At 32.6% G+C, this 14,577-nt stretch overlaps 1 pseudogene; it reads right to left on the bottom strand.

Annotated features, from left to right (window-relative positions):
• Window positions 1–282: 282 nt before the first annotated feature.
• LOC139900230 (purple acid phosphatase 5-like) overlaps window positions 283–14,577 on the bottom strand; it is a 58,473-nt pseudogene continuing 44,178 nt past the window's right edge.

Raw genomic sequence — 14,577 nt, 5'->3', positions numbered from 1 at the left:
CCAAGTTAAAAGTTAACAATTGTGAAACTGAATCTTCAAGTAGAAACATTAAACACAACAACACTACTCAATCATGTCTATGAAGTAGAAACATAACACATGGAGGGAATACTTACCTACTATAACAATTAAACTATTGAATTTTTTGTCAATAAATTAGTTATCCAAGCTAATCTTCAATTCAATGAAAGAAAATAGCAGCTAGCTAGCTAAATTGTAATATGAAAAACTTCACATTATTTGACCATGACAAACTAACTAAAGCTTAAATTACACTAGGCCCTAGGAGTGTTGGATACTCTCATCTTCAGGATACCAGTAGCTATTATAGAACCACAAGGAATCAGCTGATACAGCCACACTGTCTTGGTTACGATGCCAAGTGTAATACGCGTGTGTTCTATTCTTTATCTCTAGTAACGCATGCCCGAAACTAGCTTCTCTAAAAGCCGAGTAACTTGGTTGATGTTCTATAAAACTGTAAAAACAAATTTCCATTTCAAAGTGTTAAAAGGATCAAACCTTCTCAACTTTAGGGTAAACATCAAGTTAAAGAGCTATAACAAATTAAAAAATTAACCTATCTGCGATGCCTTCACAATTTCCACCATCACCTACAGTTAGATATACCGGAGCAGAAGGGTCTTTAACCGGACTGCTTATTCCTTCGGTTATGTTGTATTGAATATTTGATATTCTCTCCTGCACACAAGTAACACATAGTATAAACATATAACTACTTAGTTTGAAAATATGTCTAAATGACACATGATTATGAATCGATTAGTGCGGTACCGAGCGTTCATATGAATGGACATGACCAGCAATTACAAAATCAACTTTGTCCTTAACAAACCATGGCTCAAATATAACTCTCATTGTTTCTCCTTCCTTATAATGATAGTTATTACTGTTGTACATCGGTGAATGCATGGGAACAATTAACCATGGTGTTTCACTCATGTTAACTTTTGTAAGTTCGTGTTTTAGCCACATATATTGAGGAGTGTAGATCGCTATAAAAATTTAAATAAAAAATATTTATGTTAGATAGAGTACAAAACTTACAAAACCGCAATTGTGTAACTATTATTACCATATGCCGAGTAAGAAGAAAGCACGATGATATGTGAAGATGCACGCTTCACAGAATACCAAAGCGGCGATGTACTTTCAGAAGCTCGAAAAGGTACGTGGTATCTATGCTTGTATGGCTTAAAAAGAACATTTTCTCCCTACAAAAGGTTATTTCACCTTAGCAAATTGAATTAAAGAAGTTTTTGAAGATTACAGAAAATGGGTTAGTCTTACAATTTCAGGGGCATTGTCCAATTCATGATTTCCAGCTACATATATCCATGGCTCGTATGCGCTACTTTTCTCAATGAACCGACCAAATGTATCCCACTTCTCGTTATCGTGATAGGGATGAACATCTGCGTATGATAAGTCACCTACGAACAACACTGTCCGAACTTTCCCAGTAGCCAGATAATTGTAAGATCCTGTTTTCACAATTGTGTAGGACGCCGTCCAGACATGTAGGACGTCGTCCACTTGTGAAAGACTGGACGCCGTCCAAGTTCCTGGACGCCGTCCAGATGAACTGACGGGCCAGCTGTCTCCTTTATGATATTAAGGGGCAAATAGGTAAATTCACTTGGGGAACGACTTTAAGGCTCCAAGGGTCAGTTGGTGGGTGCTTTTACTTCACTTTTACCTACCTTATCCTCTTCCACTTCAAGTTTAGAGAGAGAGAGAGAATTTCCTTGTGTGAGAAATCTCAAATCGAGAAGGAAGAAGGTCGTTTCGGGTCAAAGTGCGTGTTTTAAAGTTGTTCATCTACTTCCTAGCTACGTTGTGATAGTGGTGGTAAGTTCTAAACCTAATTTTTTTATTTTATGTTGACTAAGAGTTAGGGTTTCGGTTATAGGTGAACATAAAATCCATATTAAGTGATTTTGGGTGTTCTTGGGTAAGATTGAGTCATGAAGACTCAATAGTAACCAACATAGGGTTCAAAGTGTAAATTGGTGTTGGTGAGACATAAGTTGGTTAGTTAACTACTAGCACACCTAGATGTTATGTAAGTGGGTGTTATATGGGTATGTGGTGACCCAAATGGGGGTGTGAACCTTGAAATGGGTCAAAATGATACTAGGATGGCGAGTGAGATGGTTGACCAACTTGTGATGACCCGGAAATTTCTGACCAAATTTAAACTTAATCTTTGTATGAGTAACATTTTCGACACGATAAACAAAGTCTGTAAAACTGAATCTCAAAATTTTTGAACTATTTTCATATATTCAAATACCTTTCGGTTGTTCTCGATGATTCGCGAACAATTATATGTATATAGATACATATATATACTATAACTTGAAAACGTAACAATGTATTAATTTTTTTGATACCGTACATTAAACTTATTGGTTTAAATATTTATTTGAATATATATGATAAGTTGGAATATTAATTGTATGAATAACTTACGACGTATATTTAAAACGTGTTTATGAATGTTGAAAATATATATTAACTTGGTCATAAAACGATTTGTTACTATATATATATATATATATATATATATATATATATATATATATATATATATATATATATATATATATATATATATATATATATATTAACAAATAGCGAGACAATGATTTATAGAAGTAAATGACCAAAACACTCGAAAGTTTAAGATACACTTTGAATGATATAGTTTATTGATAATTTAAGACTATATTTTGACAAAAGTACGAGTCACAAAACATAAATTGCGAGTTTTCTAAGCGTACGAAAGTGCGTTCGAGAAACCGGAACCGGGACATAAGTCGAGTGACAACGTACGAGTCATCGGAACGAAAATTACAAGTCAACTATGCACATAAATTTAATATAATATATAATTAATTATTTAAATTATATATATTATATATATTATATTTAATTATGTCGACAAACAAGAAAACAAAAATATGTGAGCTGGATCTGACGGACATGCGATCGCATGAGAAATAGGCATAAACCCATGCGATCGCATGGGCATCAGAATCAGGAATTATGGCTATAAATACCAGGTTTCTTGCGCATATTTTTTTACACCTATTACTATGTAAGTATTTATTTATTATTATTATTATTATTATTATTATTATTATTATTATTATTATTATTATTATTATTATTATTATTATTATTATTATTATTATTATTATTATTATAATATTATTAAGATTATTATTATTATTAATCTTAATATTTTTAGTAATATTATACATAAAATATTACGACGAGGTCATGAGCGTGTCACTTTCAAAACAAGCTTCAAACGGGATAGAACTAAGGAAATTATGGGTTATATCTATGGAGGTTATGGGTAATGTTCATGGGTATTGTTCGCAAGTCAAACCTAGTATTTATCATCTCTGTTGCGTCTACGTACTTTCCTGCAATATTGAATCTCAATATTGATACGTGTGCATTCATATCTTATCTTTTATATATTAATAGTGTATACATGTCTAGTGCTCGAGTATATATTTATACATGCTTGTATGCTAAATTTCATCGTTAAATAGTTTATAATGAATTACGAATTAAATACATATATTACTGGTAAAAGGTATATGATATACATGTTTTCGGAAAGCTGGCGAAAAATCAATAACTTTTCATTTAGAAATCGCGTAATTTCGATGAACGAATCAAAAGATATGGTCAACTGAATTATAATTGACGTTAATTGGAATTGCTTTTGAATCTGCAATTAATATTTAAACAACCTGTTTATGAGATTGATAAAATAATACTAGCAAAGTAAATGAATCCTTATATAAGGCACGTTTCGTTTTGTTGAACAATTGTCAAAATTGACTTTTTGAAATGACTTTTGATAACTATTGTATGTTGATCTCGAGCATTAGGATTGTGATACACTATGACCCGACCTAGCTTGATAAAAAATTATTGATCAACATATGTTCTCTAGGTTGAGATCTACAGTTATTTGGTAATCCGAGTTTCGGTCACATTTTGGTGAACGACTTTATATGCTGCTAAGGTAAGTTTCATTGATCCCTTTTTAATTGCTTTTGCAATATATATTTTTGGGCTGAAAATACATGCACTTTATTTTAAAAGCAATGAATACAAGTACATACTAAATTCTACACTGAGTTTGAACCGAAAATCCCTTAGCTTTGGTAACTGTTAACTGCCAGTTATAAGAACTGGTGGGCGCGAGTAGTAGTATATGGATCCATAGGGCTTGATATCCCCGTCTGAGCTAGAGCACTAGCCTTTTAACGGACGTATGCTATTTGAGAAGCGTACACGTTGGTTTGCGTGTATTATTAAGATGATTATACAAAGGGTATAAATTATATATACGTTAAGTTTAGTTACCAGGGTGCTCAATTTCGTAGAATATTTTGATAAACGTTTCGGATGAAACAACTGAAATCTTGTGATCCACCTTTATATACAGATTATGCGAAACACTAAAACTATGAACTCACCAACCTTTGTGTTGACATTTGTTAGCATGTTTATTCTCAGGTTCCCTAGAAGTCTTCCGCTGTTTGCTTATATGTTAGACAAGCTATGTGCATGGAGTCTTACATGGCATATTTATCAAGGAAACGTTGCATCCACCAAATCATCACCATGTATCTTATTTTGACTGCATTGTCAACGGAATTACTATTGTAAACTATTATTTACGGTGATTGTCTATATGTAGAAATCATCAGATGTCAAAAACCTTTAATTTAAATATTCATTTATGGTGTGCCTTTTCAAAAGAATGCAATGTTTACAAAACGTATCATATAGAGGTCAAATACCTCGCAATGAAATCGATGAATGACGTGTTCATCCATATGGATTTGGAGCGATCGTCACAGTTGGTATCAGAGCGTTGGTCCTAGCGAACCAGGTCTTGCATGAGTGTATCTAACTGATAGTGGTTAGGATGCATTAGTAAGTCTGGACTTCGACCGTGTCTGCATGTTAAAAGTTTTGCTTATCATTTCTTGTCGGAAATTACATGTTTATCATCTTAAGTCTAAACGCGTCTTATTGCATTGATTGCATAGATAGTGTATAGACAAAATTCATATCTTAGCGTATCTGTTACAGTAAACTTTGACTGCCATCTTCCGAAAATTTCTCCGTAATTTACGGGATTTTGGTATTATACATACATATGTAAATTATGTATTGAAGAGTACCAATCTAAATTCTATAATCTATTTTATATCAAAAATCATCTCTCTAATTATACAATATGGATACCGTATCTAGTTCAAATTCCTTAAACTCCGATAGCTATTCCGTTATGGATATTCACCTGAACTCTGAAGAAAGTGTAACCGGAATGGATCAACCAATCATCCATCACCTATTCTGGATGAATTGGGGATGGGTTCGTAGCCTACTTAATCATTGGAGACAAGAAGAAGGTGATCCCTTCCATCCACCACATTCACCACTTGGCGAAGAACCTGAAGCACTTACCGGTGAACCTATTCGTAATACTATTTTCTCTCTCATTTCCAGAGTATCTCATCATGATTATATACTATCCCATATTATAAATCTTATTTATCCGATCGTCCGAACCACCGATCATCCCGGTATAATAGAAGAATTCAACGAGCTTCGTGCTCGGGTAGTGGCTTTGGAGAATATGGTGCAAGGGTTACGAACACCAGCAGCAACACCCGCAGCATAACCGGTACCACCATCATCTACACCAACAGGATCATTACCACCACCAACAACCACATCCGCATCACATGCCTCAACATCACGATTTGTACCTCGGATATCAACATCATACGCACCATAGGTACCAAGAAGTACCAGCAACGACAAACGATGAAGTATGGATTCATAACTTCATCGGAGAAACATTCTACGGCAATTATGTAATTTCTAAAGTTTAGAGATTATCTATTCTAGCCTTAACCCTAAATCAGATAGAGTAGAAACCCTTATCCGAATGGTGTAAGATACAAGCTAGACTTGTTTTACCAACAGCATCAACAGTACCCTTAGACTCACCAGCACAGTCAGTGCTGTCAACATTGTCAGAATCAGCAGCACCTCTAACATCACAAGCTCCGTCAGTTCAAGAAAGCACCGTGGACATCATTACGAGTCAACAACGAGTATATTGTATCAATGAGTTATGAAGTAATAACTCAATTCATCTAAAGAATTTATATGTATATCTTATATATATAAATTTTAAAACCATCATGAATCTTTTCGTACTAAGCTATTACGTGTGAATTTTAAGGGGTAGATACTACTCGGTTAATTCATATTACTAATATGCTATGATGTACATCCTTCGTTAACAACTTAACCATCGTTAACTACAAATATCTGTTTCAACTCAATGAATTCCATTTCATAATGAACTTAGTGTATTAATCAATTACATGTTTGATTTTACACTTTTATCTTCGATGTACTCGAAACTTTTTAGAAAACATCATTTATATCTTATGAAGTTCATAAGAATTCCTCGAGCATCAACATCCTTCACCGAGGAATAAGAATAAATAATGAAGTATTGATTTCATTAGTGAAATAGTCCGCGAAGATTATTTAATCCTTAATGTTTTAGAGATTATTCATTCAATTCAAAAATCAAATGAGCTTAATATGATATTAACTCATCAAATCTGTATTACATCTGAAGAAAATATACATACATATATTTTCATAAAGACGGTAATAAAAAAATTCTTTTGTACAAAGTATTAATTGTGAAATATTTAACGGGTAGGTAATACTCGGGAAATATATAAGTTCACAATTAATATGTTATACTGTACATTCTTCAACTTTGATTCAAAAATTATTAACTATGCTCACAGCGATATACAATCGTTTCCATACAAATTCAATTACATATTCTGATTTTGAAAAATCAGAATCCAAGCCAAGATTTAACAGAAAACATCACTCTTAGATTCTTACATCTTTCAAATGCTATACTTTGACTTCAACACTGTGCTAGAACATCACTTCTATTCATAAACCCAGAAAAAAAAAGAAAAAAAAATGTATCGTTCAAAATTCTAGAACATCATATGTATCTTGACAATTACAATCTTCATGCAAACCCTTCAAACTTTTGAAAACACCTCGGATTGATAACCAACTATTCAGTTATGATAACTTTGAATGCTGATGAAGCAGCAAAAACTGTAAACGACCTTAACAGCCAAAGGTTTGATGATAAAGAATAGTGTGTTGACAAAGCTCAGAAAAAGATAAGGTTTGGAACTGGAAAACGGATTGAGCAAAGTATGAAGGAGGCTGTGGATAAATCACAAAGACTAAACCTGCCTTCAAAGAATCCAAATTATTCAGTATCTGCTGAAGCCATTAACGAATACCTTGCTTCCGAATCTAAACCCTTGTGGACAATATTCTTCATCATCCTCTGATATTAGAAATTCTAAGATATCATCATATCTTTCATTATAAATATCCTCCATATTTCTGGAGATAATTCCATAATCATTCTCATCGGAAATCAATTTTCTCCTTGCGATATCTGTGTAACATCATAAAAAGAAACTATTTTAGTTTCTAAATTCTGAAACCTTCGAGTTTAAAATATGTATATTTTTGAAGTGGTGTTGGGAACTGAAGCATGAGTTATTATAATATAATGACACTTGATCAACGTGATTATATTACAGTAAGTCATGCTGAGTTTCTAATGGAACGTGATAAAGGTTCACAGATCATACCCTCATTATAAACCATGTTACATAACTCTTTCATTCTATTTAACCTCTAAACTATCAAGAAAATATTTTCTTAATGATTCAGTCTTTTTCGAGGTATTCTGGTAATTTGACAAGTCAGATTGTGCTATTACCGTTTTTTTAAAAACATTAATTATGTTCATTCTGAAATTCATACCTACGAATTCTGGACCATTATTCGCTTGATTTAAAGTCGGGAAGATAAAACAAAAGCATGAAGCTTCAAAATATCAATGGGAGTATATATAAATCACGGTAAATTGGAGAGAGTATTAACTGTGGATGTCAATGATTATGGAAAGACAGAAGCAGAGACATCGAAATATAAGGGAAGATATAAAACCCAACAACCACCCAAAAATTACAAACCGTGTATATCAATGCGTATAGCAATATAAAGACACAGGAGAATGAAAAACACTATAACCCCAAGGTAATGGTAGAAGAAAATAACTTCCTCCGGTGATAGATGAAAAAGAAGAATGACAGATATGAAAGTTAGGAGTATATCAAGAATCAGAACTGGATGAAGCATTTTTACAATCTTTTGAAAATAGAAAATGAGGAAGAAGATGTAAGAGTGATGAAAATAATGAAACGGAAGAGGTCAATTTATAGCGAAATATCAAACATAGCAATCGAGGCAAATTACGCATTTAATCAAAAGAAATCTTAATTTCCTTAAATTCTGAAGAATCAAATCTTATTTAGATTATGAAGATTTTCTATTCCTTAAATTACGAAAATCAATCGTTAATACGTCAAGAGTTAAGACGAATCTCTATTCTCCATTTCACTCTTTTACGATAACTTCTCTCATACGCTTTGAATAATCAGATTGTTTTATCCATATTATTCAACGGTGATAAAACTCTATTAATCAACATATATACGGCATGAAAACATTTTTATTGTTAGTCATGACGACCCCACTCAAATTTCAGGACGAAATTTCTTTAACGGGTAGGTACTGTGATGACCCAGAAATTTCTGACCAAATTTAAACTTAATCTTTGTATGAGTAACATTTTCGACACGATAAACAAAGTCTGTAAAACTGAATCTCAAAATTTTTGAACTATTTTCATATATTCAAATACCTTTCGGTTGTTCTCGATGATTCGCGAACAATTATATGTATATAGATACATATATATACTATAACTTGAAAACGTAACAATGTATTAATTTTTTTGATACCGTACATTAAACTTATTGGTTTAAATATTTATTTGAATATATATGATAAGTTGGAATATTAATTGTATGAATAACTTACGACGTATATTTAAAACGTGTTTATGAATGTTGAAAATATATATTAACTTGGTCATAAAACGATTTGTTATTATATATATATATATATATATATATATATATATATATATATATATATATATATATTAACAAATAGCGAGACAATGATTTATAGAAGTAAATGACCAAAACACTCGAAAGTTTAAGATACACTTTGAATGATATAGTTTATTGATAATTTAAGACTATATTTTGACAAAAGTACGAGTCACAAAACGTAAATTGCGAGTTTTCTAAGCGTACGAAAGTGCGTTCGAGAAACCGGAACCGGGACATAAGTCGAGTGACAACGTACGAGTCATCAGAACGAAAATTACAAGTCAACTATGCACATAAATTTAATATAATATATAATTAATTATTTAAATTATATATATTATATTTAATTATGTAGACAAACAAGAAAACAAAAATATGTGAGCTGGATCTGACGGCCATGCGATCGCATGAGAAATAGGCATAAACCCATGCGATCGCATGGGCATCAGAATCAGGAATTATGGCTATAAATACCAGGTTTCTTGCGCATATTTTTTTACACCTATTACTATGTAAGTATTTATTTATTATTATTATTATTATTATTATTATTATTATTATTATTATTATATTATTAAGATTATTATTATTATTAATCTTAATATTTTTAGTAATATTATACATAAAATATTACGACGAGGTCATGAGCGTGTCACTTTCAAAACAAGCTTCAAACGGGATAGAACTAAGGAAATTATGGGTTATATCTATGGAGGTTATGGGTAATGTTCATGGGTATTGTTCGCAAGTCAAACCTAGTATTTATCATCTCTGTTGCGTCTACGTACTTTCCTGCAATATTGAATCTCAATATTGATACGTGAGCATTCATATCTTATCTTTTATATATTAATAGTGTATACATGTCTAGTGCTCGAGTATATATTTATACATGCTTGTATGCTAAATTTCATCATTAAATAGTTTATAATGAATCACGAATTAAATACATATATTACTGGTAAAAGGTATATGATATACATGTTTTCGGAAAGCTGGCGAAAAATCAATAACTTTTCATTTAGAAATCGCGTAATTTCGATGAACGAATCAAAAGATATGGTCAACTGAATTATAATTGACGTTAATTGGAATTGCTTTTGAATCTGCAATTAATATTTAAACAACCTGTTTATGAGATTGATAAAATACTACTAGCAAAGTAAATGAATCCTTATATAAGGTACGTTTCGTTTTGTTGAACAATTATCAAAATTGACTTTTTGAAATGACTTTTGATAACTATTGTATGTTGATCTCGAGCATTAGGATTGTGATACACTATGACCCGACCTAGCTTGATAAACAATTATTGATCAACATATGTTCTCTAGGTTGAGATCTACAGTTATTTGGTAATCTGAGTTTCGGTCACATTTTGGTGAACGACTTTATATGCGGCTAAGGTAAGTTTCATTGATCCCTTTTTAATTGCTTTTGCAATATATATTTTTGGGCTGAAAATACATGCACTTTATTTTAAAAGCAATGAATACAAGTACATACTAAATTCTACACTGAGTTTGAACCGAAAATCCCTTAGCTTTGGTAACTGTTAACTGCCAGTTATAAGAACTGGTGGGCGCGAGTAGTAGTATATGGATCCACAGGGCTTGATATCCCCGTCTGAGCTAGAGCACTAGCCTTTTAACGGACGTATGCTATTTGAGAAGCGTACACGTTGGTTTGCGTGTATTATTAAGATGATTATACAAAGGGTATAAATTATATATACGTTAAGTTTAGTTACCAGGGTGCTCAATTTCGTAGAATATTTTGATAAACGTTTCGGATGAAACAACTGAAATCTTGTGATCCACCTTTATATACAGATTATGCGAAACACTAAAACTATGAACTCACCAACCTTTGTGTTGACATTTGTTAGCATGTTTATTCTCAGGTTCCCTAGAAGTCTTCCGCTGTTTGCTTATATGTTAGACAAGCTATGTGCATGGAGTCTTACATGGCATATTTATCAAGGAAACGTTGCATCCACCAAATCATCAACATGTATCTTATTTTGACTGCATTGTCAACGGAATTACTATTATAAACTATTATTTACGGTGATTGTCTATATGTAGAAATCATCAGATGTCAAAAACCTTTAATTTAAATATTCATTTATGGTGTGCCTTTTCAAAAGAATGCAATGTTTACAAAACGTATCATATAGAGGTCAAATACCTCGCAATGAAATCGATGAATGACGTGTTCATCCATATGGATTTGGAGCGATCGTCACACAACTCGATTGTGATGGTTGACCAACTCGATTGTGTGATTGATTATATGTTTAATGTAATAGGTACGTCGCGTTGAAGGATGCGAGCTTGATTAACTCACCAAAGGCGTTAAGGTGAGTGGAATAATTATGCGTATATGTATATGGCGTATTTATTTGTGAATGTTATGGTATGAACCACGAGCCGGTAGTATCATAGCATGTATGTGACGAGTAACAAGTGTGAACCATGAGCCGGTAGCACTATAAACAAAGTGTGAACCACGAGCCGGTAGCACTATAAACAAGTGTGAACCACGAGCCGGTAGCACTATAAACAAAGTGTGAACCACGAGCCGATAGCACTATAAACAAAGTGTGAACCACGAGCCGGTAGCACTATAAACAAAGTGTGAACCACGAGCCGGTAGCACTATAAAAGAGTGAGACTCAAATGCGTATGGTGTGAACCACGAGCGTGTAGCACCATAGCGTTATGGTTAACCATATTATGTTGTTGGATATTGTTTAGCATGCTATATATATATATATATATATATATATATATATATATATACACATATATATATATATACACATATATATATATATACACATATATATATATACACATATATATATATATACACACACATATATATATATATATATATATATATATATATATATATATATATATATATATATATATATATATATATATATATATATATATATATATATATATTGTGTTGAGTATATGCTAATGTGGTGCTGTGATAGTGTACAAGTTGTTAGCATTATGAGTATGACGGCATTCTATTTGAGTTGTATTTCCGTATGAGGAATTTGGTGGGTGCGAACGCAAATAGATGGGTTATATATGTGTATGTATAATTGTTGCACTCACTAAGCTTTGCTTACTCTCTCGTTGTTTATCTTTTTATAGGCTCGAACGTTGACAAGGGTAAGGGCGTTCGGTTGGATTAGAGATCCCGCTTGTTTGATAGGAGACGCTTTTGGATGTGTTAGTTTTTTGGAAGTTCAGCCAAGAATTGAGTAGTTTAACCCTAAACACCATGCTCTAGTGTAGTTTGAAACTTAAACTCTTATGGTCGAAACTCGTAATTTTGAACTAAATTCGTAAAAACGGCCGATGTGGGCCCGATGTTGTAAAACGTGGTTTTGTTGTAGAAATCTTTTAATTTTACTTATATTGACATGTTGTAAAAAGGGTTTCGTTTGGAAGTGTCGGGAAGCGGGTTTTTCGCTCATGTAAGTTGAGCACGGGGATCAGTTTCTGGTAGTTCATTGGGACGTCATCCCGAAAGGCTGGACGCCGTCCTGGCCTTCAGAGCTGGACGCCGTCCAGAATGCTGGACGCCGTCCAGATGTACTGACCCAATTTTTTTTTTAGGCGTGTTTTCGGTATAACGAGGGTTGGTTCGTTACAATAATGCTCCAATGTTTGATTCGATGCTTGTGTTTGTCCCAAATCACCTAACACACATTGCATTGCAAAAGGGTTATTGTAACGACCCTACTTTTTCCGTTATCTTTTATCGTTAATTATTTAACGACCGTTAACTATTATTCGTGCCACGTCATTTCTATGACCTATATTATTATTTTTGTAATAATATATTAATTATTATGTGTTAAATGAATATTTGTATTCATATTTCAAATTGCACGTTTCTACGTGTCGTGGATTTCTATCCGGCGAATCTTTTCGGTTTTCAAACCAACGGTCGCGTTTTTGGGATATTTAAATCCTAATTATTTTAAATATGATATTTTAAGATCATATAATTATATATGGTATTTATATTTATTTTTCGTCGCGTAGTTGTTATCTTTCCGAATTTTTAATCGCGTAAGCGTGTTTTTGCGTTTTGGGTTTCGTTCGGGTGTTCGGGCCACAAGGAATTTACATTTAAGATTTTTGGGCTAAGTGGGGCCCACCCCACTATCAATTTCGGCTGAACCAAGGGGGTATACCCCTTCCACTTTGCATTTTTGTTTTCCATTTTCCCATTTACACTTTCTAATATCAAAAACCTAATTTTGGCTCTCTCTCCCTTTTTGCTCCCCCTTGACCGTCGCCTAGCACCACCACTACATCATCATCTTCATCAATTTTTATTACTTGGATCAAGGATTAAACAACATCAACGCGTTCCTCATTCCGTTCTCTACGCGATTATACTTCTTGTTTCTCGATTAGGGTATAAACCCTAACCCTAGAACTTTTGATTTTTCATTATTTTTCTGTATTTTGATTATATATTAATAGTATGATGATTACTTGTTGTTGTAATGGTGTTTGTATGCATAGAATTACTCGAATACATATGTTTTCGGTTTGATATAATTGGGACAGCAGCTATTTCGTGTTTTTCTGATATTGTGACTGATATAAAAGTTAAAATAAAGTATCTAGATGAGTTCCTCTCATCAAGACATTAATTTTAGACTCCGGATTCATGTCGTTTCGATTCCCGGAGCCCTAAATATGATCAAAATGGTATTTTGTTAAGATTGAATTGTGATATTGATATGAACCAGGTTTGGTCCGACTTTGTGACCATATTTGGTGAGTTTAGGGTGTGTTAGCGTGTTAGGACTGATGGTGGGACGAACTTTCATGTTCGGGTCATCTAAATCCGAGCCATGAATCACCCGTTATAGCTAAAACATGATTTTGATTGAATTGAAGTTCCAAGTAGTGTAATGGCTGTACATCACGACTTTTGGACTGTTCTTGGGGTGTTCTTGAGTGTACCAAAGTGTCGGGTGGTTTGATTAGGCGGAGATATATGTAAGGCTCGTCGAAAACCGACACCCGGGGCTCAAGATGCGACCCGATGAACTTTTGATTTAAAACTTATGACTAATTATTAAACTTATGATATAAATAATGGATTTCATTATCATTTAATTACTTATGATACAAAAAGTAATTATTATAATTTAAGACTTATGATATATATTTATTATATCATTTAATTATTACTTATGATTTAATTAACATATTAATTAAACTTATGATTAATAATACTTTTATTATTAATGGAAAATACTTATGATAAGTATTAAACTTATATTATGAGATTACTATAATAAGACTTATAATAAGGATTAATTAATTATTTAATTATTATAAGACTTGGTTATTATTTAATTATA

This window comes from Rutidosis leptorrhynchoides, chromosome 3 (assembly GCF_046630445.1).
Source record: "Rutidosis leptorrhynchoides isolate AG116_Rl617_1_P2 chromosome 3, CSIRO_AGI_Rlap_v1, whole genome shotgun sequence".
Lineage (NCBI taxonomy): Eukaryota > Viridiplantae > Streptophyta > Magnoliopsida > Asterales > Asteraceae > Rutidosis > Rutidosis leptorrhynchoides.
This window is presented reverse-complemented; position numbering and strand designations above follow the sequence as displayed.